Source organism: Lycium barbarum, chromosome 10, assembly GCF_019175385.1.
Source record: "Lycium barbarum isolate Lr01 chromosome 10, ASM1917538v2, whole genome shotgun sequence".
In the NCBI taxonomy this organism is placed as follows: Eukaryota; Viridiplantae; Streptophyta; class Magnoliopsida; order Solanales; family Solanaceae; genus Lycium; species Lycium barbarum.
The window spans coordinates 93,004,627-93,032,419 of record NC_083346.1 but is presented as its reverse complement, the minus strand read 5'-3'; positions in this window follow the sequence as shown (position 1 = coordinate 93,032,419).

Genomic DNA, 27,793 nt, shown 5'->3' with positions numbered 1-27,793 from the left:
GGTTTGAACGTTCACATTTTTTGTTTGACTGGGGCAAATCCCTCCTTAATGGGTAATATGTGGGCCACTATCTCAGTGTTCAGCCCTGATATATCTGCGTATGGCCAAGCAAAGATGTCCATATATTCCTTCAGTAAAGCTATGAGCTCTTTCCTTTGCGGAGCCCCTAAGTAAGCGCTGATTCGCGTCTCCTTGACATCCTCTCCGTCACCGAGGTTGATTACCTCAGTTTCGTCCATATTTGGTTTCTTCTTTTTCTCCAACTCTTCCACCATCCCTTCTGGCATCATCATTGATTCGTCGTACTCTTCGTACTCCTGTTGGTCACCTTCTTCGCTCGTTTCGTCACATGTCATGACATTTTTGGTCGTTTTATTATGATTATTACTGAAAAAGCGAGGCGAAGTAAATTAGGCTTCTTGTCGGTTGTTGTTATTTAGTTAGCGAGAAAAGCGGTTATTATTAATCGGTTAAAGGCAGTGATTTATGAGGCTTTCATTAATTCACAAGGCAACTGATTACAACTGTGGTCCTGGTCCGGAACAACGTTGGACCATTTCCATTTTAAAACACCACAAAAATAACTTCTTTAGAAAAGGGGTCGATCGTTCAGGCCTCGGCCGACGTCGTCGTTTTTAGCAAAAGATTTTATTTTAAGAAAAGTCAATCTCTCTACCGAGGAGCCAAGGGGGGGGGGGGGGGTGAACGTCCAATTGTTCAGGTGTTCCTCCGGCCTCAGGCTACGTATGCTGGGCGTTTCCTGACTTTCTTCAGTGACCGCGTAGCATCCTTCTTCCTGAAATAGTGATTTAAGATTTTCGCCAGCTTCCTCTTCATCCAGCATCGACGTCTTTCCAGGGAATGACTGGTACAAACTCAGGATTGGGCTAGGTAGATTCCTTGTTCTGGGTGTTATACCCCGTATATTTATACGTCGAATTATTCGCAAGCAAATCGACCCAGATTAAAAGCAGAATCATTTCCGGACACGAAATAGAAATCTTTAATTTTCAATTTTTATTAGAACATAAATTGTTTATAAATTTTATTTAGTGTAAAATATTATTGGAGATTAAGAAATAATTAATTATGATTAAATTATTAAGTAGGTATTAGTGATTAATTAATTTAATTAAGGCACTAGTGGGCCCCACCCGAAAATATATATATATATATATATATAATGGGCTGCCACGTGGCAACCAAGTAGGCTGCTACATGGCAGCAATTGGTCAAGGTTAGTGTCCCAAACGTGTCAATATTAAGGAGGGGCATATATATGTAAGTTGATGGAAAAATTCAACTATGCATTTTGTTTCATTTTTAAGAATTAAAAGAAAAAAAGAGGAAAGGAGAGAGCATGGCCATGGCTGCTGCTCACGGCCAGCCATGGCCAAGGAAATTATATTTCCTTTTTGCTTTGGTTTAATTTTCAAGTGATTTGCAAGTTCGCGGTGGTGATAGCAACGTTGGATATTGAATCGGGAAAGAAGAAATTGCGAAATTAGGGCAATTAAGAGTAGAAATTCCTCCGAGAAAATTAAGGTAAGATTTTCTTGTCTTGTGGTGTAATTATGTTAATGGTATTGTAATGGAAGGATTAAAATTGGATTGGACGAAATTGGAATTTAGAAAATGCATGAAATTGATGTTATAGGAAATTGTGGGTTGAAATGTATTAAGAAAAGTTGTTGGGTTGTTAGAATTGTTATGGGCTGAATTGGGAGAATTTATTATATATATTGTTGTTATTGGTATTTCTGTGTTGACAGGAGGACAATTAGAAATACGGGTTAGGCGAATATATAGGGGCAGTGCTGCCCGATTTTCGTTAAGTCTGTAGCTAGAAAACCTTAAACAAGAATGTATAAGCTAAAGGATAAGTTCTATAAAGAAATGGGCTACGGATTTACGAACTAGAAAATATAGTTACTGACAATAACGTTACTCTTATATTAAATAGGCTAAAAGAGCGACAAGGCGAACGAGTTTGCGAATAGTTGCTAACAGGTATGTAAGGCTAACCCTTCTTTCTTTTAGCATGTCTTAGATGTAAGTGATGAATGCTATGCACTTTGGGGTAACTCTATTCATAGGTTCCGAATGTGATTCATGATTCTTGTGCTATTCATTCTATATGTACTCCATATGATTCCATTCTTAGACGAGTAAGGTCTAGATGTTCCTTGTGATGGTTTATTGATATTGTACTCCTATTCTGTTCCGAAGGGAACACCCATAAGGTGCCAGTTGAGTTGTGTATATGATTTTACTAATGATTTCGAGGAAATTAGTTTTATACTAAAGGAAACATAAAGTTAGACTTTCAAAACCACTCCGAAGGGGGTGCGAGATTTTACTATTTAGATTTTCAGAACCACTCTGAAGGGGGTGCGAGGTTTTACTATTTCATTTCGTTTACAACTTATGTTTACATTCCATAGCATCATCTCTTTGTATTAATATTTGTGGATTAAGTTTGTGTTGACATGATTGTGATATTAAGCCGGAAGCGGCTGCCTGAAGGGGCCATCATTATTAAGCCGAAAGCGACTTCCCGAAGGGGCCATCATTATTATTGAGCCGGAAGCGGCTGCCCGAAGGGGCCATCATCATTATTGAGCCGGAAACGGCTGCCCGAAGGGGCCATCATCATTATTAAGCCGGAAGCGGCTGCCCGAAGGGGCCATTATTTTTATTGAGCCGGAAGCGGCTGCCCGAAGAGGCCATCATTATTATTGAGCCGGAAGCGGCTGCCCGAAGGGGCCATCATTACTATGCCGGAAGCGGCCATCCGAAGGAACTATGGTGATACTAGCCGGAAGCGGATGTCCGAAGGGACCATTTTGTTAACATGTCGGAAGCGGCACGTGTGTTAGATTGCATTATTTACTTAAAGAATGTGTGTTAGATTGCATTATTTACTTAAAGAATGTTTGTTGGATTGCATTATTTACTTAAAGATTGTTTTGAGACCTCGTGTATACATTTATGTTTCTTCCAGCGAAGGCTGCAGGTATTAAGTTAGATTGTGATTTCTTCTCTTCTAAATCAGGTTATGGTTATGATTTTTTACCACCTTACATACTCAGTACATTGTCTGTACTGACGTCCTTTTGCCTGGGGACGCTGCGTTCATGCCCGCAGCCCCAGATTGTTTGACAGGTTAAGTATACAGCTAGGATGCTCTGACGTCTGCTGGGATTGGCAAGTTCCACCTCATTCTGGAGCTGTGTTGAGTCATGTATAGATATGTATGATTATGGGTATGTCAGGGCCCTGTCCTGACTCATAGTGTCCAGTTCACTTCTTAGAGACTTCTGCAGACAGTGTCCTGTGGTATGTTTGTCGAGATGTCGACAAAGTGATATCAGTTGAGTCATTTATGGATTTTAAAAGAGTATGTGTTTCAGATGATTTAGATTGTTCTAAAGTACTTATTGATTGAAATTTTTCATAATCGTTATAGAGATAATGATTTCCATTTGGGAAAAATTTTATGTTCTTAAAAGTTTTTGAAATGACAGGGTTTAACAGAGCGAATGTCTAAGGGTTCGCTCAGCTCTGATGAGAGTCGGGTGCCCGTCATGCCCTACCATTGCTAGGGTGTGACACTGGGCTTCCTCCTAATTGCCCTCGTGAGCTCATCTTCGTTAGGAGTATACCCTAGATCGAAGTGGTGGTTTTACTTCGGGATCGGCACAGGTTCCATTACCCCTTCGAGGTCTTTTCATAGACCTTTTCCTGTTTCAAAACCATTTCTCAGCAAGGTAGAGGAAATCATCCTGTAGACTGCATACATAGGCTTGCCGACCTCTTCTTCTGCATGGGTGTCCCCCACGTATTCCCTCTCAGCTGCCACTATAATTTCCTATCCTTTCCACTTGAATTTTATGGCCTGGTGCAGACTCGACGGTACCGCACCGGCAGAGTGGATCCAGGGCCTTCCTAAGAGCATGTTGTAATTGTCAGTGATTGTCATGACTTGGAACTCTGTTGTGAAGGAGGCAGGTCCGACTCGACTTCTCCGAAAGAGCTACTTAGGGCTCCGTCGAAACCTCTGACGTTTGTCGCGCTCTGGTGGATCTTTCCACGTCGTAGCCAAGCTGTGTCAGGGTGGTAGCGAGGCAGATGTTGAGGCCTGACCCGTTGTCCACCAATACCCTTCCCACAACCTTGTCACAGCACTCCAGGGTGATATGAAGGGCTTTATTGTGGGATGTCCCTTCAACGGGCAGTTCTTCTTTAGAAAAGCAGATCTTGTGCTTCCCAATGATATGGACCACCAGCTCAGCCAAATCCTCACTACTAGTCCTTGCTGGTACGTGTGCATCATCCAATACTCTCATGAGGGCATGCCTGTGTGACGGCGAGCTAGCCAACAGTGACAGTATTGAGATTTGCATCGGTGTCTTCTTCAGATGCTCGACAATGGAATAGTCTTTAGGCTGCATACATCGCCAGAAATCTTCGGCCTCTCCTTCGGTTATCGCCCTTTTCTGAGCATTCTTTTTCCTTGTGGCGTTTTGGGCCAATTCTTCGTGAGTGTATCACCCTCCCAAACGGGTCATGCCTTGGTGTCCTGGTGACTTGCTTATATAGTTAGTGTCATTCCTTGCTTGTCTTGGGAATCAGGCCTCTGTGAGAATGTTTTGTCTGCTTGCTGAACTATCATTTATTTACTAATTTGGTTGTGTGTATCCTTTGGGTTGGTTTGAATGAGGCTTGTGTCATGACTTGGTCTAAGAGGAATATAGACCTACCTGGGATGAGGCTAGAAAGCCAGGGGAATGGTCCTGATCTTAGTACAAATGGACAAGTCTGCTTAGTTTGAACATGTGCACTTAGAACCCTTTTTTTTTTAATTAAATCTAGGCTAAACAACTTTAGAGATGCAAACCTCCATGCGATCATAAAGGAGGCTGGAAATGAACCAATGCCACGTGACTTGAGAATAGCCTTTTAAAGGGCCCTTGGGGAAAGGAGAAAAGGAAGGCCAGGGCCAGCCTGGCTAATAGCATTTTCCTTCAGATAAGAGGTCCCAAGGCACTTTTGTGGTTTGTGGGGTTGGGTGTTCATTGCCAAGAACTCTGAAACCATATTGGATTCTGCTCCTAGGCTTAGTAAGACCCCTCGGAATAAAGTTAGGTGTCCTGGCAAGATTGATTGTGACGTTGACCAAATGAGGAATAATTGTGCATATGTGTTCAAGTTAGAAACAAAGTGGAAGGGTACGCAGAAGTGTAAAACAGGGTTGCTCATTTCCCTTGGCATGGTCTTGTTTACTTATTCTTAAGAGTGCATTAGCTGCCTCTAGGTGACATTAAGTTTGGTACCTAAAACCTCAGACATAAGAGGGCCTTTGTCTTTCCACAGTCCTATTATGCCCATCTTCCTTTATTGGCTCTGTATGTCTTTCTAGTATTGGTTTGTCTTCTCTGTGTGTCACAGTTGGTGTGTGCTTTATCCTGGCTATAAGTTTGACTTCCCATCCTTGTTCATCCTATATCTGATACTGCAACTTGTTTTGTTTTGCTATGGCCATGTTGCTTTGTCCTTGTCCTACTTATGTTGCCTTTGGTAGGCTGCAGTTGTGTTATTCCCATGACTGTGGGTTTTGGTTTTTGCCTTCTTGATTCATTTCAGTCTTCTTTGGGCCTCTTTCATGAGTGTGTGTTTGCCCATATTTTGCTACTGCAAGTACATGAATTTATTTGCTCTAGTTCTTGATTTGCATTGTGTTGTGAACCTAGACAGTTATGTGGTATTTTATCCTGGAATCTGCTTATGTTTTGTGACTAAATTGGTGTGGGACAAGGTAATTTGAGGTAGGGTCTAGTCTTAGCCTTCCCCTGGGATTCATGAAACCCCTTGGAACTTGTGCGGCATCGGGAATACGGGGGTGACGACTCTCCCTTCCTCTTTGTTACCAAAGACCTGCCAATCGGCCTTGTGGTATACATGTATAAGCGTTTGCTATAGCTTTCATACTTCATTAATTTGTAGAATCTGTTGATACATATGCACATACTTGATATATATTATCTTCTGCTTTCTTTTATAATTATAATCGTGATAAGTTCATAAAATTATAAACTAACCGGTTTCCCTTTTCCTTTTCTCCTTCACCACATGACCACTCGGGTCGGGTCAGCCTACCTATTGGGGCCCAATAAGGAAAATTCTTTCTCCGAAGATATTGAGCCCGCGAAGAGGAATTAACTAGATTGGCGCGCAGAAGGCCCAGCCATGGGTGAAAATGGCTGGCTAGGGGCTTGGTACGCCCCTAGTCTTTCCATTTCCTTTATTTGTTTCTTGTCTTTCCTTCATTTTTGAGCTTTTATGTATTTGTAAACTTGTAAAAACTCATGTCATAGTGGAATCCTTATCGTGTGAACTAGTAGTCTTAGGACAACGGTACTTATGCCGTTTAGTTTGACTCTAAGTCCCAAAACCATTTTTGTTTTTTCAAAAACCCTGATTTAGCGTAACGATTTTGATAAATTAAATAGATTAGCTAAACTATTTCACACGGTTTAAATTTAAAAACAAGAACCAAAATAGTATTTCAAAACCACAAATATTGCTATGTGTTAAAGAGAAAACGGACGGGTTTTTGAAGAACTGAATCATATTTTAGTAAAGAACAAACCAAGTTTTTTGTTTTCAAACTAAGGCTTAAAAAATAAGTGTTTTGGATCAAACAAAAAATGAAAAAACAAAAACTGGTATGTATTGGGGCCAAAACCCCACTGATTTTAGCAAATAATAATAAAACCAAGGGCTGGTTTGAAAGGGGATATGGGCATCCCAAAGCCCATTTAGGCCAAAAACAGACAGGCCTCTTCGAAAATATAATAGTGAAACTTACATAGACAGCTACCTTTTAATAGCTTCTAACAATTCATAGATACTTTTTCTATATTTACAAACCATAGCTAGTTTTTGTTGTATTCGGTTGTATGTCAGGTTTTTGAAATACACAAAAATACAAAATCCGGCAGAGTTCGCGTTTTTGAAATACACAAAAATACAAAATCTGGCAGAGTAAAAATAGGTTTTATTTATGGAACAGATTCTCTTCTTTCATTTTAAATGGTAAGTCAAATTAAATCAACCATGTATCACGCATAACGACTGAAGTTCCATAACAGCTCATGTCACTCTCTCCAAATTATTCCATTCCAAACTTTTTGAATTCAAAAAAACTCAGCACGATAATTTTCCAAAAATACAGAAGTCTCCCAGAATATATCGTTTTGCTGGATTCGGTTGTATTTCAATTTTTTTAAATACAACGGTTGTTGTATTTCATCGTTTTGAAATACAGCGAAATACATCTAATTTTCCCAAAAATACAATCAACCAAATATATTAAACTTATATTTACACTCAAAAAAGGGGGAAATACACTCAAAATCTGAGATACAAGGAGATAGAAGAAGGAGAAGAAACCATGGATTCCAATCAAACCTTTGGTGAAATACAAAAAAATACACTAAAAAAATGACGAATACACATTTTCTCCTTCGAAATACAAGCGAATAAAAAAAATACACTATATCCAAAAAAAATACAACCACCACAACAACTGTAAAAAACCTCCTCGTAACCTCAGCAAACTTCTCGTAACCAAAAATGCACGCAGCACCAGTTCAATCTACACGAAAAACAGTCGAAAATTTTCAATGGGCACAATTCTCCCTGGAAATTTTGTTTAGACAATTGTACTCCGACAGCTTTATCGCTATTAGAAATATATTGTCACCAATAGCATTTTAATGAGATTTGTTGTCTAAATTTTCATAAATTCCAGTAGTGATACTCAGTTCATTTGTCATTGAACCAATCCTTAGCCACCGCCGCCGCCATTAATTGTAGGGTAAAAGTAAATACAAGCCTTTGCCCTTAATTGGATTTCGCTGGAGATAGAAAAAAAGGAGGGAGAGAGGCGACAGTGAGGGGAAGGAGAGGAGAGGAGAGAGAAGGAGGGAGAGAGGCGGTAGTGAGGGGAAGTAGAGGAGAGAGAATTTGTTTTAGGATTTGGAGAAGATGAAAAATCTTAAATGTGTAGTGAGGGAGAATAGAGAGAGGTATATGTATTTTGAAAGTATCGGACTAGTTATGGAATGTAATTTTCGAAAATAAAGCTATGAAAATTAAATAAAAAATAAGGTAGTTATTATTAATAAATAAGTCTTAGATGTAGCTATGACAAGTAAATTTTCCAATATAGTATTGGTTACAAAACCCAAACACGGGACAAATTTCATAACCTGCGTTAAAACAATGCATTTCCTAAAATAAATACCTTCGTATGTATGAGTTCTTGGATAAAAGCGTTCCAAACGTACTATACGGATCGAGCCAAATAAAGTATGAGTTAAGCATGGACAAAATTGGACATTCGAAACATAAATAACCACATATTCTCAAATAACATGTATAAAGATGACAACTTTATACTCATTTTCCAAACAAGATACATCCCCCCCCCCCCCCCATATACAAAGGGGGAAATTATTTTATCCGGATATTATAAATCCGAATCTATGTACCCTATACCTAAAGGGAACGTATTCAAATTCCTTTTCTCAAAATGATATGCAAATGACAAGATTTTGCGAGAATAAATACTAAATAGACAGTTCATGCAAATACTCATACATTGAAATTCGAAGGCCAACCGCATAGTACGAATCGTTAATAGTGGGGTGCCTAACACCTTCCTCAGGGGATCATCAGAACCCTTACCTAGAACTCTGAATTAAACCTTCACTGCATTTGAATAAACCCTTCACCACCAGTTTTTCTAATTTCCTAAAAATTAGGTGGCAACTCTTTTCAAAAACGAAGTCCGAAGGAGCACCAACAAGTTTGTAGTAGCTTTTATGCCCTAACCCGCGTAAAAAGCGAACCGTTATACTAAATTGATTCAAATTAAAATCAACACTACAACCACTGAATATTGAATCCATTGGCATGTGTCTACTTTACTGTAACTGAATGGACAGAGGAAGTATGTAGTTGATTGATTGGTTTATTGTAGCTTTGGTTAGGTTCGAACTTGATTAGAACTATGTTTTCTCTATCTGTATGAAGGATTTGTGCATTTTCAACTTCTATCATTGAGGGCAACTGATTGATTCAATTTAGTATATTTTTTCTTGTAGATCTATGGAAAAATTTATTCTTTTTTAGTCGAACATTATATCGGATCTCCTTTCTTGTAGTTTCATTTTGAGTTTCAGCAAGAATTGATGTTTTCAAATTTGCTAGATTTAGAGCAAAATAATAATAAATAAAAAAGTAAAAGGCACAAGACTAATGTATATACCACTGAAATAGGAGAGAAATTGATGGAGAAAACTTACGACAAGCTAATAGGAGTGAAATCTCTCTAAGAATTGATGCAAAGATAAATGAGAGGAAGAGGAAAGAAGACAAGAGGAGGAGCTACTAGGGCAGATTTACCCGAACACCCTCGGCAAAAAATACTATATATATAAGATAAATTTTCTGTATTTATGTACATATATTAACTTTTGAACACCCTGAACATATGCAAAAGGTTAGCTCAAGTGATCCAGGGTATTCAAAGTTGTCTCTAGCATCCTAGGTTTGACTCTCATCAACAACATTATTTTTATATTAGCTTTTGTTATTTTTTCGACCCTCCTGAATGAAAATCCTGGATCTTCCACTGGAAGCTACGGTGATGAACTGAAGAAAAAGGGGAAAGATCATACTTTAGGGTTTTTAGTAGTGAAGGTAATATTGGAGTTAGAAGAAAATATAAGGGATAAGAGAGTAAAATCGTTGTTCCAACCAAAATGGTTTTTAAGCCAAAAAGAAAAAAGTTGGTTTTCTCCAACTTCTTGCTTATGGCTTATTTTAAGCACTTTTTAACTTATTTTAAATTATTTTCTATTTTGTCAAACATCCAAAAAAATTAAAAATGGCTTATAAGCTGGTTAGGCTCTAAATATCTGCTTTAACACAAGAAATTACCAAAAAGCAAGTGGCTATATAGCTACTTTGTTTTTGATATATAGCTAACTAATTTGAACTTTAGGAGTATTTTTTTTTTTCCACCTATAGGATCTTTTTCATACTTGTAAAACCAGAAAGTGGAGAATAAAGTCAGAATAGTTATTATTGAAAAAGCCAAAGTTGGCGGCACAAAAGGCCAAATACAGCTTTATAAGAGTTGTTTATACCGAACTTTTATGTTTCTGCTATGGCAACTGATTACTGTACCAGATATCTTTCAAAAGTCAATCATTGAACTAGTTCCAGGTCAGAAAGAAGTTGGACAACTATGAGCAATGAACAGCATCATCATTATATCGCACAAAATCCATATCATGATTAAAGGACATACAACATCAAAGTACAGATCGAGGAGTATGCTAATTAAGCAAGTATCTCATTAAACAATTACATCACTAGAAAAGAACATGAAGTGTTTTGTGCTTATTTGGACTTCATTCATTTCATTAAGTTAAGCAAACTTTGAAACATATATAATACTCCCTCCCATCCAAATATTAGTACTTGTTATTGAACTGAATTTGTTCCAAAATATATATTAATGTTTTAAGGAAAAAACAAGAAGCGTTATATTTTATTCTAAAGTCATCCGTAATTTTATATATATATTAATGTTTTAAGAAAAAAACAAGAAGCGTTATATTTTATTCTAAAGTCATCCGTAATTTTATATATATATAAACACTCACACACACACCAATTAATGAAGTCTTAATTAGGTGATATGTTTAAGAGACCGATAGACAATAGATGAGGATCCCCTCCAGTGTACCTGTTTGATCCAGTTTTTTTTTTTTTTTTTAAATTCAAGTCCACTAGGCTTTTGGCCTAGGGCTAATTTTATAAATTTTATCAAACAAATCCAGAAGTTTGTACAACCGTAGCCAAAAAGGCTAATGAAAAATACAAAATTTAAACTAATGATCAAATTAAGACTTATAACTTGTCTTAATTTGATATTACAAAATGTTAAAAACTTACTAATAGAATGAAATTTGAAATAATTGCTCCATAAAGAACTTCTGTTTCTATATCTCACATGCTCTATATTTGGCCCTCTATATGCACCAAGGCAGTACATTTTCTAACTAATGACCAGTTCTCAGTAGGATGAGCATCCCGGGGTGCTAATACCACCAACTAAGAAACAGCCACTAAATAGAAATTGTATGCCCATGTGTACTCAAGAGGTCTGTTGTGTTCCATGTGCTCAATCATTAAGAGCAGTAATTCCACTTCATGTCATTTGTCAAAAGTGCCTCCAACCAGTTGCAATTTCTTCTCAACATCCTGATTGCACTGTGTTTCGCTGCTTGTTGGTATTCCTTCGGTGTGGTTGTTCTGTGGTACCTGTTGAATTAAAAATCCTCCATTTATGTTAGTTTGTGTACCTGCAACCATTAGCAAACAGTTAGTGTAAATCAAATCCTTCACATTCTCCTCCCAAAGGATTTGAGTGTGAGGACCTCCTTTTCTCCCACCTTCCCCCTATATTCAGTCTCCTTAACATGATCTAATTCTTAGATAGGGCAGCTGTAATTTGTCACTGTTCACAATTCTTTTACAGTGGCTCTCAATGTCATGAAAGGAATTGAATTGTATGTCCCCAGTGTCCAAAGCTAAATTAGCCAAGTGATCTGCTAATTTGTTTCCTTCCCTATAAATATGCTCTATCACCACCACTTTTTCCTCACTTATTCTCCAAATTTCTTCCACCATAGTAATGATTTGCCAAGGAATTTCCCATGTCCTTTGAATAGAGTTCTTCAGCAAAAGTGAATCTGTCTCTATCCTTATTTGATCCCATTGATTGTCTTTTAAATACCAAAGAGCCTGTAAAATGGCTAGGGCCTCTGCCTCGGTGTTGGTGCTTTGAAGATCCTCTATTTCTCTGGCCTGTGCTTGTATCACATCTCCCCTTTCATCCCTTACACAAAAGGCCCATGAACTCCTACCCGGGTTTCCTCTTGAGGCTCCATCAGTATTGACTTTTATCCATCCAATATCTGGAGTTCTCCAAGTCACTAGTGTTACTCTTATCTTTGGAGAGTATCTCTGTAATGCCTCAACAATCACACTTCAATTATATGGTGCATACCTAAAATTTTTCCTTCTCACCTTCATGAATTGAATCAAAGTATGCATCACCTGGTAAATGAGTTTTGTGATTGACACCTTCCCTTCGTGTCTCATAGTGTTTCTCCTCTTCCAGAGTTCTCAAATAATAATAGCAGGGACAGCTTGGTTGATGCATTTGACATGTCGTCTACTAGGCATATCCCACCATCTGTTAATTATTTGGGTGACTTGCAAATTCTCAGTATTTATTCCCACTGGTCCACAAAAATACTTCCAGATGGCTTGAGCTGTTGGTGAGTGTAAAAAGACATGGGAGGTATCTTCCACTTCTAGATGTTGACAACAATATCATCTGGAAGGGAATTGGTGTCCCCATTTCTTCAACTTATCATCCAGTGGTAGTTTGAACTTCCAAAATCTCCAAATAAAAAAAAGATATCTTTATTGGTAGTCCTTTAATCCACATCTGCTTATACAAATTACTGGGGTCTTTTCTTTGTTTGAGCAATTGAAATGCAGACCCAACTGTGAATTTCCCCCTCGAATCTAATTTCCAGAAAGCCTTATCTGCTTGGCCATTTTCATTTGGTGGATTAATGTGCTGCACAATATGATTTGCTAGATCCTCAGGAAGGATTCTTCTTAGCAACTGTTCATCCCATTGCCCCACTTCTGCAGTTTCTTTTACAAGAATGATTGTGGGATCACACTCAAAATCTGGTGGAGTAATATGGTATAGGGTTCCCAGTCCTGTCCAATTATCAAACCAAAAATAAGAATTACCTTGTTGAAGCTTCCACCATATCTCATGTTCCATCTCATCTCGGTATTTAATCATCTTCTTCCACACATAAGTACCTGATCCGCTAGGGGCTATCACAGCATGAAACTTCTTTAAGTACTTATTACTCATGAAAGTTCTCCATAAGGATTGTTTGGTTCTCATGTTCCACCACAGTTTAGCAAAGAGGGCTTTAGATATATCTTGTAGGCTTCTGAACCCCATGCCACCTTCTTCTTGTGGGTGACATAAGGTTGTCTAAGTTGTCCAGTGTTTACTTGAATTTCCCACAGAGTTGCTCCAAAAGAACTTAGCAAACAATCTATGAATCTGAGCAAGTATAGCACTAGGAGGGTCACAAGCGGATAGTAAGTGTATAGGCATGCTCTGTAAAACATGTTTAATCAGTGTTGTCCTTCCTCCAATAGATAACAGCTTACCAGTCCATGAGCTCAGTCTATTCTGAATCTTTTCTATTATCTCCTTGTAGTGAATGTTCCTTCTTCTCCCATAGTAAATTGGTACACCCAAATATGTGAATGGAAAATCCTTTTTAGGAATCTGAGTGACAGAAAATACCAGCTCCTTAATGTTATGAGATGTCAAATGATGCATATAAACAGCACTTTTCTGCTGTTTGATCCAGTTGCTCCAGTGCCCTTGCTGATTTTCGACACGTGGCACTTATTAAATTTCACGGACAAACTCAGTTCCCCTCTCTTAATCTCTTTTTTTTTTTTATCAGATTGCCCCCTCTTAATCACTATACACACCCGAGGCCCCCTCTTCTTCTTTCTTCATTCTACTGCAGCCAGAAACAAACACAGCTACTACTACAATCATCAAGTGTATTGCTCCCAAGCGCACACGCAAGTATACACAGTCGTACAAGTAATATAGGATTTAAAGTCCAGATATCGTAACCACAGAGACTTATGATTAACCGTCAACTAAATTAAACTAAGGCTAATTATCTAAACAAGAAATAAAATCCAAATTTATAATTATTAACTAACTAAAAAATAAAATAAAACAAATAATGAACTTCAACCAAGAAAGAGCGGATTTTTATCGGAGAAGAGATAGATCTAGGACTATGACTACTAACAATCCAGTTGAGTCTTCAAATCATTCTACCTACGGGTTACTAGTTGACGGGTTATTGTTAACTTTATGAGTATCTTCCGAGTTGCTCACAAGCCTGTAGATGCTACTATAACGTCTATATTCCTATTGTCGCCAGAGGTAACAAGAACGTATTTACTTCTCCGTATTCAACTAAGCAAGGCTAAAGGGTATATTTCCATCCTCATTAGCGAAACGATTATATCGAACAAGTTCTATTTATTCTTATTACGCATGCAAATTCCCTATCCCTAGTTTAATTCACACGCCACAGATAGTGTCTAACTATTTCGCCAAATAATCAAACAATTAAGACCAAGAATAAATAAATAACCCAAAGATGGAAAATAATTAAATATAAATGATAATCAAACGTCAACTTTCATATTTGAGCCAAAACCCTAGAACTAAAGAGTTTAGCTCCACATAGACATGGAGGAAAAATAAAAAATCATCCGAAGAAAAACGTAAAAATGAGTAATACAGAGAAGAGAAGGTAAAACCGTGTAACTACGGCCTCCACGGCGGCTCCAAACTCTCTATAGATCTAAAGTTCTGAACTAAGGGTTTCAAGTTATTCAAAGTTATCTAAAAATTGTGTCTTATGGACTATTTATAAGAGTAGGAAAAACTCAAATAAAATAACCTAGTCCACAGTGAAAAAGGAATAACTTTGGGCCAAAAATTGGTCAGTCACGGGGCGAAGTGCAAAGCGGCCAAACTGGACGTGTTTCTGTTCACGCAAGCCACTGCTTCTTTCAACTCTTTTTCTTTTGAATATTTGTAACATCCCTTTGTAATCATCATGTCTCTTTCTTGTTCCCCTTCATCCTTTCCATTATTTTTCTTCCACATTTCATTTAATTTTGCTCAAAATTTCTTCATCTTTATAATACATTATTTCTACATAATAAAAATATAATATTAGCACAAACTTTTATAATTAATACTCAAAAGACCGTTAAAAGTGCTAGAATGTGAGGCACCAATGGCTAAATATATGAATTTTTTACCGAACATCACTACCCCGCACTTAAACTCTTGCTCCTCCTCGAGTAAGCATTAAAATCACTCTAAAAAAATCAAGCCTAGGAACACCATCACTTTGATTGATACCAACAATTAGGCCCTATAGAAACTCACAACATCAATATACACTTCCTGAATATCATGCAAGATACACAAGTCAACAAATAAACTACAAACTTCTAACCTCAAAGTCAGACTCTAGCTGATCAAATTTGAGCTTACTCACCTATTCTGTCAAAGATATCTAATAACATTACCTATCTATCATGAAACAAGTGTCCTCACAAGAAGAAATAATCCACACACTCAAATCAAAGAATCGAATGTAATTTAAGAACTTAGTATCAAAGCACAACTCTCGCACTCACAAAGAAATTCACCTGTATGCACAAAGAACCATAGGCTTGCACATTATGTACATCTCCACTAATTAAGTGTGCTCGAATAGAATCAAATAGGACTTTAATGGGTTGTAATGTTGGCTAGGGGACGGGTAGGAAAGCTATATAATAGTTACTTACACTTCCCTAAGAACTTTGCACTTTTAGACTTCATCACCCATTATTTTCTACTCTTCACAGGGACGGGTAGGAGAGCTATATAATAGTTACTTACACTTGCCTAAGAACTTTGCACTTTTATACTTCATCACCCATTATTTTTCTACTCTTCACTTTATTTTTCAGCCCTCTCTTCATCAATTATTTCACAAGTATTTTCTTCATATCAAGAACGTTTCAACCCCCTATTTTTTTCAAGCAATTTTTTTTTTCTTTCTCATTTTTTTCTCATGTCATATTCTTTCTAAGAGGGATTTCATCACTTTGCAGGTATCATTAGTCACCATTTTTCACTTAACCATCAATTTCTTTAAATTTCTCAATTATATCACGGTCTAAGCTACAGAGCTCAAGGAAGCAGGGTGCAAAAACTAGGGATTCAACAAAAGGATCAAGGCAAAAATACGGCTAACAAATGAAAGGCTACAAGCTCAAAGGGCTAACTAGTGATACAATTCTAAAAAGGCCAAAATTTACAAGACATATCAAAGAAAGCTTATCATCATCTTCTAAACAGAGCAACACTTTTTATTTCTCATCAATCACATGCCGGGCAAGTTCTAGACTAAGATGCAAAAGATGGAATATATGCAACGAATCCTAACCACACATGGCACAAGTATCAATCAAGATAAATCAATTCTATTCCAAGATAGACAGGGTCATGGAGAACTATAAAATAAGAATAAGTTATATACAGAGTCACAACCATGAGCTAGGTGTCAGAATGTCTGCTATCTTTTTCATTACTCATGCACTCACCGGAAAGTGCTACTCAAGCTCATGCCCAAATATGCTAGTATCAAACAAGTCAAAAAGGGTCTTTCTTCTCTCTCCTTTACTACTCCGAATAAAATTAATCCTACAAATACAATTTACCCAGTTCAAAGGTCCCCCCTCGGGAAAGAACCGAGGCCATAAGAAAACCCAAGGGGTGGATGATCTATGCCACTAAAAGAGAAAAAAAAAGCTATAAAAGAAAAATAAAAGAACGAGCAAAGGAAAAAAAATGAATTTTTTTTAATCTGAAGCTTTTTATGGAAAATATGAATCTAGCTAGTTTGTTCCCAACATATTCAAGCATATTCAACGTTAATCTTACTATTTAGGAAGATTGTAGGAACAAAAAATGATTTAGAATTTAACTCAAGAACCCATTTGAAGACCCATTAGATTCTATGGATTCTAGATTATGCTAGATGATTAAGTGAGGTTGATGAAACCATGATAAGGTAGGAATGTTATCTTAGGGAAGAAAACACTCGAAAACCCTCCAATTCGCCTCCATAAAGTTCTCAAGTCGGAATAGAAATAATGGCTAGGGTTTTGGGGTTTTAAACTTATGAAAAAAAACTGCTCGTCGACTGCTCCAGCGATCGCCCTTACCGCTCCAGCGGTACCGGCCCAGCAGCTGTGCAGACCGCTATAGCAGTCAAGGCCAGGAACTCAACTTAACGCTGCAGCGGCAACCACACCGCTACAGCGGTCCTGGTGCCGCTTCAACGGACACCAGACACCAGAAACTTTTCCCAAGTTTCACAATTTCATCCCGAAATCCGACAATCACCCGAGGCCCAAAACTCACAAACCAGATACGCAGACATACATAAAAACGCGCTACGAACTCACCCGTGGCCTCGGATTTCCCAACGGAGGTTTCGTTGACTAAGTCAACTCTAGGTCAAACGGTTTTCACTTAAAGTCACATTTCTAAAGGGTGTTCCAAGACTCAAAATGACGCCTAGGAAGCCATGGAAACTATCTTTTCGGGTCCAAATAGTTCTAACGAGACTCAAGAACGGGTCAACGAGGGTAAAAATGGAATAATTATGGTAATGACAAAACGGGTCGTTACATCAGATACCAATTAAATAATCGCTCGTCCTCGAGCGAAAAATGAGAGTAGGACAAGCTTAAGGTAACCAAGGAAATCATATCACAACCAACACGAAGCTCTTACAACAAGAAGCAAACCCAAACCGCAACTCGCTCGCACTTAGCCAAAAGACCCAATTACCATACCTCTAAAACAAACGGATCTCACATACATAAATCAAATAGCACGAACCTTTAGACATAACTAAATCATAAAACATTCCGAACTGGTAAGATATTCCGAGCTAGCTAATCCTTTTGTTTCACCCTTTTTCCGAGTCGTTCCTTGAATCACAATTTCTTAGAAGTACACAATACAAACCGAACCATGATTTACTCTTCCTAAAGAGAATTTTAAATCTTCCAGAAAACTCTAAGCTATTTCATCGAAACTTATCTTTCTCGTAGCCAACTTGGTCAGTCTTAAGTCTTCTTAACTCTTCAAATCACTTTTATATCTAGGAACTTACCATCGAGTACCGCATAGAGCAAGATCTGCCAACATCTAATGATCTAAACGGAGCCTTATCACAATCCTAGAAGCTCTCTGAAGCACAACCATTATCATTACAACCCATTGTACTAACCGAAAGGCTGACTCTGGTGAGATACCAGAAAGGCTACTAATAACAAACGTAAAAAATCAGGCATTCCTTATCACATTCATTAATTGATTTACTCGGAACCCATAAGTTCTCTTGAAGTTACAACCTCGATTGAACCATTTCCATTCGAACCATAATGACCCACAATGAACGCACCATTTTAGAATATATCAGCAACCACACAAAATGATTCCAAGATATGAAACCCATCACATTCTTACTGCGCATAGCAAACCATAAGTTACCGCTCTTGGCTCTAAAAGCTTAAACTTATCCAAATTGTTCTCAAGGTACCGGATAACTAAATCTTGCGAATTTAACCTCAAATTCCTTACCATTACCCAATACGCATACCTGGTACAACCCGAATTTTCCGACACTAAGGACATATGTACTCATAAATCACTCTTTTAACTATCAAACTTTCCATTGTAATAACTCAATAACCCATAATACTTTCGAAGGCATCAAAATCTCATAATCCCTGGCGCTAACAAGCATAATCACTTCGGACCCATAATATCCGAAGTCATTCTGTCAATGTTGTTCATAACATAAAATACTTAGCACAACACGATCCCATCTCGAAAACACTGATAGCCATAACATACTAAGAATTTCTACAAATCCTTTCTCCTAAACACACATTAACTCATTCACTGGAAAGTACTGCGAAGCTATCCAAAGGGGTACCACACAAGCCACTTCCTATAAATCTAACATGTCGGTTATCTGAAATCTCACTTCTTACTCAGCCACTGGTCACAACTTCTTATCACTTACCCATTTCATAAACTTACTTTCTCAAAATCACACCACAATCACAAGCTCGTCTATTCCATACTAGACAACAATACCACCATTCAAATAAATTCAAGTACTCCCAAGGGCGCACCTAATTCTTGACACTCTCGACTAACACTAACCGATTCTCGGAGCCACTAAATCAATTTACCGTAAATCAAAAGTCTTGCACATTACCGAACCAACCTTGGAGATAGAATCACACCACACACTTTACACATTAGAGTTACCTTTCAACGCATTGGAGTCTAAACCGACTAAACTCTAAATCCAACGAAGCACATACTTGGTCTACAACTTTCCTCTACCAAGGTTCCCTTATTCTATTCCTTATTTTTGAATTCCAAAATGATCCATATAACTCGAATAGGTTTAGCCTCATCTCTGATTCACTAAATTAGAACGTCTTCATTGCTAAACCTAAACACACCTAACTATTCAAGCGACTATACCATCAACTCAACCGGATAACAACACCAATAAATAACAAAACTCACCGAAGCTACACAACAAGTACAAAGGCTCTCAGCCTTAATCCGATATTAGACATAACTCTTAACAGTTGCTTGGTTACTAGAATCTCACTCTTGTACAACCCTAAACTCATCCTTTCAATTAACTATCAATTATCATAGGTCCACGGCGTAACCACTTTCATAAACCTAGACACTAAATCCTTTTGCACATCCACCACGCCTATCCGTAACATCACCCTCAAACTACTAAACCTTGTTTCCATAAAATCCTTATCATTTCTTTAAATGCGAAAGTCCAAAGACACACCTTTATCCGAAAAGGCTTACGAATCACTTAACATACAATCACGTCGGAACTCAATTCGGTTCATCGCACTAGAATACATAATCCACTCTCATAACAGTCACAAACACATTCTCATAAGCATGCCCGATACCAATTATTTCCTTCTTAGTGCTCAAGAATTTTCTATCCAAATCCTTTTTATCACGACTCAATTCCATGTACACAACAAGTACCAATACCAATCCCCTTAAGAATTTGGATTCTCTATGCTCTCTCACAATATCGTCCTTTTAGTACTTACTCTTAACTTCTCTTATCTACCAAACGCAATCACTATACTCGTCGAATTTGGTAATCTCTAGCGAACTCACACTCGTCCTCACATACCAATACTAAAAACATAAACATTGCGAAAACATTGGTCTGCCCTAAGTTCACTCGTGCCACGCATACTATCACAAACCTTATTGAAGTCGAAACCTTTTTCCCAAGCTAGAACTGAACTAGGCCACGCATCTGAGTCGAGATGACACCTCTCATACCATACCACCACGTAATGTACGAGATCAAACGCATGAGAATGATTGTTCGCTACTCTAGGGCGGATAAAACAAGGATACACAGATACCAATTGGACGCGCCGAGATGCCAATTTCACCGAAGTTGCACGAATAAAAAGAATGAAGGGATTTTTTCCTAAGATGCCTCATAAACTTTCGCGGATGGGTACAGACATCTCCGTACCATTCCACGAAACTCTACTACACAATTGCTCTTGTACCAAGTAGACCGGTAACCTAGGCTCTGATACCAACTTGTCACGACCCAATTTAGGGTCGCGTGGGCACATACCTTTCACTCCTCGGTAGGTGAACCCTCAATCAACAACACATTAATCAAGTAAAGACAATTTGAATATTCCAATAACTAAGTACAATTAACAGCGGAAATCAATTACCTAAATAACTCTAATATAGAAAGTATTTACAACCGTTAAATAAATAAAGACTCTATTCAAGTTCCCACGACCTGATCTAGACTAGTACAACAGCGACTAAATGATACGGATTACAATAACACTATAAGACCCAACCTCCGTCCCGGAATGAACTGGTCGGAGGCCTTCAGATTAGGTACCGCGCACCTCCGAACGTGTTGCAATCAATTACCTGAAACACTCTACACCCGAATAGGGTGTAGCAAGAGCAGTATAAGTGCAATCAATGAGTACTGAGTAAGTGTCATAGGCCGACAATGGTTAGAAACACATATCAGTAAAACAAGTCACAAATAAACATGATCAGCAACTAAATCAAGTCCTACGTCTATTTACCACACAATATGACGCTAAGACCCTTAATTCATTCACCTTCCGCGAATAACCACAAGCCAGAACCACAACAAAATCACGACAATCATATATCATTATTACCATTCGTTTTTAGTCTAGGAGTCGACTCTTCATTATGATATCTTTAGTCTACATCCTTTAGAGGCCAACATACAACTGATCCTACGAACGATTCACAAGATAAACCAACCAGTAAAAGTCACAGATAATCGAAGACAAGTATACATCATCGCCTAAGTAGCATCTAATCCTAATTTTGCCAAGTCTCAATTTATCAATCCGAACCCAACATCACAAGTAAACATCAAATCATCTAAAACAAGCCATAATGCAATGCAATGCAATGATGTATAAATTCAATGCAATGCCATGCCAATGCTGTGTACACATGTACTCCGGACGGAAATATCGACATCTCGGTAGCACAATCCAGTGTGACTCGCGAAGTCTAAGTGCCACCCATCCCAGATCTTTGCCCAATAGACAACCGGGACCCTGGATCTTTGCCCACGGGGGGTTTTCACCGGCACCACTCTGGCAGACCCACGGAGTCCATGCACTCACTCAATCAATAATTCCGAAACTAACATCGGATATCGGCCATCTCACGTCACTCAAGTAAAATTGAGCCTAGCTCATCAAAATATTTCATCAAATATGATTAGTATCTCAACATTGTATCATGAAAATGAGAGTGCGCGCAATGCATGTATCAACATCAATAATCATGCTCAATATCATAAGTACCGACAATGGCACGCTAACAATATATCCGAATCACAAACACAAATAATGGGTGCGCCAACACTATGTCATAGTCACAAGTACCAACAAGGTATGCCAACACTATCATCAATATCTACAAAAGTCATACGAAATTCTATCCACGTATCAACATCAAATTAAGGTACCACCATAACATAAGCAATTTGTAACAACAATTCTCAATACCAATTACTCACTCGTGGCATCAAGCCAACACAATAGGTCAAATCAGTCGCAACACAATATTATCGCTCTTCCTTTATTAGCCTATTATCTTAGTACGAGTAAATTCACCTCCTACTCATAAGACATTCATTCCTACTCAGTCTAGAACTAAATTGCAACTGTTGGTACATTTTGTCCTTCCATTTATCAACTAGATTCACTATTAATAGCATAACACACTTAATCACATATTACGAAAATTTTCATCATGAGACACAGAAAATAGGTATCACCTACTACTCCCAAGTCACATAAAATCCACCGATACTCACGAAAACCAAATCAAACATCCTAAAGAATCTACAGGCCACAAGCCCGAACATACAAATAACACAACATTACCATCCTAGGATTCCATCCCAAATCTCCAAATTCCTACACATGCATTCTCCGTTCCTTCTAATATATGACTTTGGGAAACTAACAGGAGTCTACCGAAAGGGAAGCCGTAACCTGCCTAGTTGCCGAACAAGTGCCACGAGCCCACACATTTGCCTTGTCTTTCGAAGCGTCTCCTAATAATCAAACTCTATTCATGTAAATTCTATGTAAGAAACCATGAAGAATGATATCCATATTGACTACTTTCTATTCGGGTTAAATTCCACCTTTTAATTTAGGAAAAACGAGTCTCAAGGCCAAAACGGGAATTTTATGGTCAAAATACCAAAAGGTCAAAATCCATTACTATAATCATAGGAATACCCATTTATTTCTTAAAATCTTCATTAATGTGAAAACCCTCAAATTTGGGTCTAAGAACCCTAACTTTAATCCCAAAATTTTATCACTAAAATGGAAGAAACATGTTTACATAGTTTATAATCATCAAATCCATACTTAATGAAGATAACCCAACCAATAATACAAGATTCTAAAGGCAAGAACTCATTAGGGAGAAAACCCATAAAAACCCTTCCTTTTATCTTAAGCTTTTTATGGAAAATATGAATCTAGCTAGTTTGTTCCCAACATATTCAAGCATATTTAACGTTAATCTTACTATTTAGGAAGATTGTAGGAACAAAAAATGATTTAGAACTTAACTCAAGAACCCATTTGAAGACCCATTAGATTCTATGGATTCTAGATTATGCTAGACGATTAAGAGAGGTTAATGAAACCATGATAAGGTAGGACTGTTACCTGAGGGAAGAAATCACTCGAAAACCCTCCAATTCGCCTCCACAAAGCTCTCAAGTCGGAATAGAAATAATGATTAGGGTTTTGGGGTTTTAAACTTATGAAAAAAACTGCTTGTCGACCGCTCCAGCGATTGCCCTTACCGCTCCAGCGGTACCGCCCCAGCGGCTGTGCAGACCGCTACAGCGGTCAAGTCCAGGAACTCAACTTACCGCTGCAGCAGCAACCACACCGCTACAGTGGTCCTGATGCTGCTATAACAGACATCAACTTACCATTGCAGCGGTAACCACACCACTACAGCGCACCTGGTGCCGCTACAGCGGACACCGGACACCAGACACCAGAAATTTTCCCAAGTTTCACAATTTCATCCCGAAATCCGACAATCACCCGAGGCCCAAAACACACAATCCAGATATGCAGACATACATAAAAATGCGCTACGAGCTCAACCGTGGCCTTGGATTTTCCAACGAAGGTATCGTTGACCAAGTCAACTCTAGGTCAAATGGTTTCCGCTTAAAGTCACATTTCTAAAGGGTGTTCCAAGACTCAAAATGATGCCTAAGAAGGCATGGAAACTACATCTAGGGTTCAAATAGTTCTAACGAGACTCAGTAATGGGTCAACGAGGGCAAAAATGGAATAATCACGGTAACGACAAAACGGGTCGTTACAGATTTTCTCTGCGTAGTTTTCGTATTTGAATAGGGGTAAATATATAGCCCTTATTTTGGTGATTCCCCATGATTAATTTCATTGGTTATCATTTTTATCCGTGTTTGGTTTATAAAAATTGGGATTTTTGAGCCCCAAAAGTTGAGAAATGGTAATTACTATTCCACATCCGTTGCAACTAGTATTTGGGTGTTTTTGCTTGAGCTGTATGAGATGAAAGTCTCATACACGGTTCTCAGAGGGGGAGTTTCGCCTATTTCAAGAAATTATATGATTGGTTCGAAGAACGTCTCGAGATTCAAGCAATTGCGGATGATATAACTAGTAAATGTGTTCCTCCCCACGTCAATATATTTTATTGTTTAGGGGAATTACGCTTACTTGTTTTTGTAGTACAAGTAGCTACTGGGTAAGTTGAGCAAAGTTAATTACTTGAATTTGAGGTCGATTCATGGTTGGTTTTGGTTGATTTTATGGATTTAGAACCTACGAGTTATGAGTAAATCAATTCTCCAATAAAATTTCAGTTTTGCTCTTGGGGCTCGGGATTGGTTTTTTGGGTTCGTTGTTTGGTTTCGAATAAAAGTATACCAATGTGGCTATCGTTGGACTAATCTAACCTTGTACAGTACCATTTTGATTAGGTTGAACTTATTTGGATAATTTGTGTGCGGTAGAGTTTCTGGAAGGCTTAATTCTCAGAGGGAAAGTTGTTACTATGCAAACGGGATGACACTGAAAGTAAGGCCTTAATTTTCTAGAAATTGTTATTAATACAAAAGGTAGTTTCTTAAGTGAGGATAGCTATTCTCCACACTTACTTAATGTTATACTAGCATAATAAATGGGAAATTATGTACCTTTTTCCTCCCGGATCAATACAACACTTACCACTACCTCGGATACGGCTAAGTACAATATCAATTGCTCATCCGCCTTTGATTTAGCTAGCAACGGAGGACTCGAAAGATATTTCTACAAATCTCTCGGTGCTTGTTGGCACTTATATGTCCACTCGAAGTCGTTCTTTTCCAAACGTGAAAAACATCTATTACGTTTTTCGATGACTGGGAAATGAAGCGACTGAGTGCTATGAGCCTCCTAGTGAGCCTTTTGATGCAATCTGAGTTGCCTCAAGGACATTTTGAGAACCTTCCCGAGGATTCCAAGTGTGGATGATTGCATGGAAGGATGAAGTGGAGAAGGGGAGCATCAAGATGGCCAAGTGAGTGAAGAGGATGGTTATGCGTACAAAAGGGGCTATTACTTAAATGCAAAGCCATCATTTCACAAAGGAAGGCCAACCAAACAAGGCATTTACTTCATTAAGGGTATAATTGTAATAGAGCTAGTTGTCTTCCTTATTTTCCTAGTATAAGTAGTCGGCTAAACGTTTCATTATACTTAGACTTTTTTTTGATCAATGATATGTTGATACTCTATTGAGAGTTTGAGTTTTTGAGGGCTTGTTGAAGCCATATTGTGTGTTTGTTAAGAGGATTGGTTGCTTGGGAACTTAGATTCCCCTGAGGTCATCCTAAGAGGATTGGTGCTTGTTTGTATACTAATTGGAAGTCTTAGTTATTATAGAACTTTGGTTGCCAATTAGTGTCTCTCATTGTGTCATCTTATTTATCTTTACTTTCTTCTTAATTTTTTGTTTCCGCGTATTCGTTCTTGTATCAATTGGTATCAGATCTTAGCTTAGGTTTGTTCTATCAAATCTAGTCTTGGGTTTTGTTATTACAAAAAGAAAAATCTAGAAATTTCCTCCAAAAAACCCCCCAAAAATTTTGTGTTTGTTTTGTTGATATGACATTAGAATCTTGTTTCCTAGTGTGGACACCTAATTTTTTACCTCCCATAATTTATTTTAATTACCCAGAGTCCTTGGATATCAAACAGAGTGAAATGTGTATTTTCTACAAATCAATGATTTTATAAAATTGTTTAGATGATATTTTGCTTTATTTGGCAAAATAACTTCTGTAATATTATGAATCATCTAGAAATTAATTATTAATTTGAAGCATTTGCTAAATTTAATCTAGAAGGTAACTTAAAACAATTATTTATTTAATTGTTAATATTACCAGAAAGTCAACTAGAAAGCATTTTACTCCGTTTAATTCAAAGAATCTGATTAATTAAATAAATTAATCACTTTTACCCCTCAATTCTTGATTTTGCATATTCAAAGTGCATTGGTACAGTTTATTAGAATTAATCATAACTAATTAAGTGTTTAATTGTGGTTAATTTCCCAAATTTTTCACTATATGGATAATAGTGGCTACAATTGAAATAATCAATTGTTAGTTTATTCCTGACTTTAATTGAAATAGCCAATTTCCGTGGTTTGGATCAATGGAGGTTATTATTACAAATTCAGCCTTTAATTTGTTTAATTAGTTTAATTCTGACTTTAATTGAGATAGCCAATTTCTATGGCTTAGATCCATTAAGGTCAATATTGCAAAATTAGCTTCTAATTGGTTAATTGGGTCAAATGTGGCCATAATTGAAATGACCTATTCCATGGGTTAAAGTCAATTGAGGCTATGTTTGCAATTTGAGTCCATTTGCATCATTAACCATGCTTAGTTGTTTGTTTAAATGGTTAATTAATTATGTTTTGACCATAATTAAGGAATTTACACTACTTGACCTTCTTAATTGGGGCCATTTGTTAAATTAAGGTCAAAACCATCAAAACCTTTCTTATATATACAAACATATACACGGATATACATGGATATACATGTATATCGCGTATATATGAATGTATATAACAGCCCCCACCTTCATTTCTCTTTTAATTCGACTGGGCCCAGTCCATTAAAGGACCGACCTGGCCCAATCGTCCATTAAAGGGTTAATACCCCTTTTTGTTCCTCATTTCCTCTACAGCAAAACCAAACCACCCCCTAAAGCCTTTTCTTTTCAGGGTCATGCAAACCCTAGCCGTCACCCTCCCCTTCCCTCTCTCCTCACGTCATCTGTACCGGAAAGGGTAAAAAGAGAGGTCCCACATCAAGTTTTAGTCTATATATGGTTGAAAGTGGTAAGAGCATTAATTGCTCTACCACTTTCTACTCGTTTCCACCTATACCCAACCCCAAACACGGTATTATCTTCTCTCACTTTACTTTTTTTGCTTTATAATGTTCAAATCCTTAATGGATTTTGTTTGTTTGAATCTGCGATTTTCATTGGTTTGTGAGGAACTAAGCAAATCAATCTAGTTTTTGGTCAAATCTGACCGTTTGCGAGTTTTGTTTGTTGAATCTCTACCCTTGAACGAGATGTGAGGAACTAATTCTCACGAATTAGCATTTGTCCCACATCGGTTCAAGTTAGGGTTTGGAGATTTTTGGGGTTCTATATAAAGAACCCCCAATTCACACTTCTAACAACACCGAATATCACTTGCATATTCACAAAACTTAAATACCTAGGGATTTAGCATTAATTTGCTAAAACCTTTAATTTTTTATTTTTTTTAGTTAGTTCAGTTTTAAAAAGTTTTAAATTTCTTGTTGGTATGGTTGAGGTTATTTGGGGAGCAAGAAGGGTCCTCCAACGTCCATTCTCGACAAAGGCTGCACATCAAAAAGGTAACATTTTAGTTCTTTTTAGTTTTAATTTGCTTTAGGTTGTTTTAGTTAGTTGCATTTAGTTGTTGTTGTGTTCTTATCATCAATAGTGCTTATATTTGCCTGTTAATTATGATGAATTAGTTCAAAAGCCTATTGTTATGTTTAATTCAAATATTATTTTTTTTTAGTTGAAATGATAGTCAAAATTGATTATATGACTAAGTTAATATCATGTGTTAAGCTTGAGTCGATTAGTATTGAGTGTTAGTACGTAAGTCTGGACATATGTGCTAAATCTGTTTAAGTATCAGGAAAATGTGGAATATCAGGTTTACTTAATCAGTTTAGACATGCTA